Genomic DNA, 4,542 nt, shown 5'->3' with positions numbered 1-4,542 from the left:
GCGACTAGGGGTGTGCCTCTGCAACAGGTGGCAATAACCTTTGCTCGGCTCCGAAGCATATCACGCTCCCCGTGAACAACGCACGACACGTGCAATTTCCATAATCAAGTCTCGCCCGATAAGCGACCGTTGAACCGAGGGGGACCGAGGGCACAGGGATAAGTATTTCGGGTACATTACTTTCACTGATCGACTCAGGCGCCAGAGCGAGACAGCAAGAGTGAGACCCAACGCGATTAAGATTTTGCATAATTCATTTATGGGACAAACGTCATCGCTGGCTCGGTGCGGCGCAAAAAAGTCACATAATTAAATGCAATTAAGTCGCAGCTGGGCGCCCGTGCGGCGTTCAAGTGAATGACCTAACCGACCGGGCGGCCGCCTCTGGGAAAAGGCGGTCGGAGTGGCGTCGGAAATTGTCTCACAATCTTGAACTTGAACCGTGGCCCCACTTCGGACTTCGGTGATCTGCGCGGTCACATAGCACCCTAAATCGGGCCGTGAGAAGAAATAAAACAAAAAAGAAAACGAGAACGGATGATGCTGAGCCGCTCGGAGATAGATGGCGCCGATAATGGCCCAAAAAGAGGAGAAAAAGGTCCACGCCGGTGATCGATCGGAAAAGGAGGCCGAAACCGTAACAAAGCTTGCCACAGGGAAAAAGGATCGTTAAGTGCACGTCGTTTGCAGGTGCGAGGATCAAATCGGAGCCTTACCGCTGCGAACGATCGCTAATTGATGACCTTTCGATGCGCTTTGGCCGCAGTCACTCGCACGGTTGCATCATCAAACGATCCTTCCTCGAATGTGTGTAAGGCGTGTCAAGTATTTGGGAGAAGCCGAACGGATCGAGCTTTTATGGCCGCCTCGGTGTCTTATTGGCAGTCGTAAATTCTTCGGCAAAGCGGCAAAGGCTCGTCGGTCGATTAATCCTACAAAAAAACGGAGTTTTCGAGTTGGCCATTGCCACAGACCAACTTCCTTCGCACCGGTCGCAGCTTATTACTTATTCGTTTCCCACAGTCTAGCGTTGTCCGACGTTGGTCGCTTTTCGTGGTGACAACCTAATCAATGACAACTGGACAACTGGACAAGCGGGCGATATGCCTACACCTTGCTCTTGAGACGGTCGCAAATGAACGTGCGTCGCAAATCTACTCCGTGGTCCCATATTCTTTCTCGGCACAGCGCGCCACCAACATCGAGGACACGACGACGCCATTGCCGGCCCTAAGTGCATGGTCCGATCGACATGCAAAGTGCATTTCGAGGCGCGTGGACAACACGACGCACCGTGGCTCTGTGCAAGGTCCCGAGCTAGCCTGAGTGCGTCTTCTGGGGACTTTGTCGTGATTGAGGGATGTTGTCTGGAGGAAGCGGACTCCTTGAGTCTTCCGTAACCACACCAGAAGCCCTTGCGCAGAAGCGCCAACGTATTAATCAAAACAAGTCACAGAAAATAGGAGGAGTTCCGTTTTCCTTCGATCATCTCTCTTAGAAAGCGAAGAGAAAAACGACGCATTCATCTTTCGGCTGATTGATTTTTAATTACTCCTTCGAGGCCGTTTCCTTTGACCTCTTTCGCAGCCTACTTTGCTTCTGTGCGTCTTTCTTGCAGGTTGACAGATGACGTTTGATGCCTTCACCTTTGGTCCATCGATCATCTCCGGATCGGGCCTCGGTCTCGTCGAGAAAGCATCGGTCGAAGGTATTAACCTCACTTTCTGGATCGGGTTTCCGAAATCGAATCCTTTTGGTTTTTTGCCTCGTTCAACCTTGGAACCGTTCCCTTCTTTACGCAATGTCACTGATACCTTCCTTTGGCAGTCAGGTGCCATACCGATACCCTTTCCCGGGGAAGGTCACTCTCTCGACGGTCAATAAATTGTGGTATAAGGATCAGTGTCCTGAGCATCGGGTTCTGACCATCTCAGCATTGCGGGTCGATCGCGAAGAAGCGTGAGAACGCTCGGAATATCGATCCTCGGCCGTCTGACAGCTGTCGCGGAGGATAAGAAAGAAAGAAGCGAAGGGAACCGCAGACAAGCCCTGAGTGCAAGCGGTCGGTCTGCTGGGCGGACGTCAAAGTGTCCACGTCGCGTATCATAATCGGCCTCATCCGGTTGCAGTTGCTGCGTAACGGCTGCCGGCAAAAGAGCTGCTCGCCGGGGATGCCGTTTGATCTGGACCTCGCATTCTCCGCCGCTCGAGCTCCTGACAGTTATGGTTATTGAATTGGCAAGGCTCAAAGACCCCACTGTCCTGCACGCACACAAATACACTCGGGATCTTTATGATAATTGTGCAAATAAAGAGTCGACTTTAAGGCCCACCCTTGGCGGATCGTCTCCATGCGGTTGTTGCAACTTATTCTTGCGCGATGTAAATGAGTGCCGTGAATCACCGCAAACGGCCCGCGGAACGGGGATTGAGTCGTCGAACAGCGGGACTTTCTCCGCGAGAGGACGTTTCTTCGCTGCATCCGATATCGCCTGACCATCGGGCATGTTTCGAGTTTTGTAATTAAACAATTACTTAATTATGCAAAATGCGCCGACCACTCGGGAGCAGACGAGCGAAGAAATGGCCAACGCTGGAAGTCGGCGACGATATTGTACCTCGTACCAGACACGCCAATATCACCCTCGGCCGTTGCACAATTCGAGGAAAGCCACGGGGCCTCCGCTTCGAGCACGGAACCCCGGGCTTGGGTCATCGTTTGAACAACTCAATCGTTAATAAAGCCATCAGCAACCAGTTTGGTCGCCGAGACCAGCTCCTGTACGGAGGTGCTTTTACAACGGTTTAATTGCGCCACCATGCCACCCTTGGCCTGTTCTATTCCGCGTCTCCGGGATCACTGCTCGCCCAGGGAGCGTGACACTAGAGCCCAAATTCAGTTGTTGTGTAGCATTGCTTGCTCCCGGTGGCTCCGAGATAAAAGATCCGACCGTTCATTTGCATAACAGAATCCCCGACTCCGATCCCCGAAGTCCGGGAGAGAGTCGGTCCGAGTACATCACGACCCGGGCAGCCACCACAGGCCCAAGGAGAGCCTTTTTCTGCCGTCGGCTCTGCGGTTTACGTGGAGGAAGTTAATTAAAACGGAATCTACTTCCATCGGCGTGCAAGACTGGGAGCTTGTTCTCGGGATTGACTTTCAAATTGACTGTCGCAGCGTCCATCGCGAGAAGATTTACGGAGGTCACAGAAGCTTCGATACCTCCCGGCCCAAGTGAGGAAGCTCTAAATTAGTGTCATTTGTCGGGTCCGGAGCTTGTTGTTCCTCTTCGGCCATGGTCGTTTGGCGATCGTTTTAGAACTAATAAATATTAATTTGGAAGATAAATTGATCACGACTTCTGCCGGTGGTCTGGGATGGCGTCCGAAATCCGAAAACTCATCGCAACTAATCAGCCCAGCGCGGTTCTGACATCCGGACGCGGTCTGGTCTGCTCTGGAGAGAGAATATCCAATAATGTTCCCGTGCGCGGCGTTCGTTACCGAAAATGAGTCAGGGCTTTTGTTGAGAAGTTATGATTCTTTTGTTCGGGAGTGAAATCGGTAATTCGCATCTTTGCAGCATCTTTAACCCATCTTCTCGGAAGAACCGGGAAACTAACGTCTAAATTGCTTCCTTTTCTTTCGGCTTCTTTGCTGGGACGCGTGCCGTGCGCTCCGTTCTAAACAAATCATGGAAATTCGAAAATCGTGCTCATCCTCATCGCTGCTGTTGAGTAACATTACACTTTAGTGTTAACATATCTTGATTTTCTCTCACCTCTCACCGAATTGTTCTTTAACCTCACAAACCAAATATGTTGCTCAAGAAGAAATGGTGTAATGTTGGCGATTACTTTTAGTGACGTTGACTTCCGACATTTGAAACGATCGTTTCTTGAAGCGAGAAAAATAACTCAGTTGAAATGACGCATTTGTCGTGTTACCTGTGGAGCCTCCGATACAGTAGTTTGTGCCGGATCGTGTTTCAGCTCGCGGCGCGGATCGCATGGCAGTCCCAGCATGGTTTCGTTTTGTCCCGGCGTTGATAAAATCCCAACGATTTCACTGTCTCACCGAACTAGAGAGCAAATTGAAATTTATGTGTATTAGACATCTACTCCCTGCTGACCGACGGCTGCTGACGAATCTCCCAATCTTGCCGAAGATCGTATAAACGGCTATCATGACGCCCGTAGAGAAATCGACGCTCGTTGCCGTGCTTTATTGGAGTCAGTTTTATGGCAATCCGCTATTTTTACTGTCCACCGTCGATGGAAATGATCTTCGCATCCTCTCTTCGCCATACCTAATTTAATGATGATCGTGGGCCCCGGCTGCTATCGATCTTTATGGTTGTTCTGGATAATCGGAAGGATCAGCCGGTCAGCCGCATGGGGGAAGTCTGTTTCGGAAATTAATAGGCGTACGATCGTTTCCTATTCCGCCGAAAAATCTGACAATAAACAGATAAATCAATAAACCATCGCTCGTCAGGGCGCAGTGGCCTCTCAGCAGCAGTCCAGCGATACTTCAAGCTCT

Source organism: Anopheles cruzii, unplaced genomic scaffold (genome assembly GCF_943734635.1).
Source record: "Anopheles cruzii unplaced genomic scaffold, idAnoCruzAS_RS32_06 scaffold01038_ctg1, whole genome shotgun sequence".
NCBI classification, from domain to species: domain Eukaryota; kingdom Metazoa; phylum Arthropoda; class Insecta; order Diptera; family Culicidae; genus Anopheles; species Anopheles cruzii.
This window is presented reverse-complemented; position numbering follows the sequence as displayed.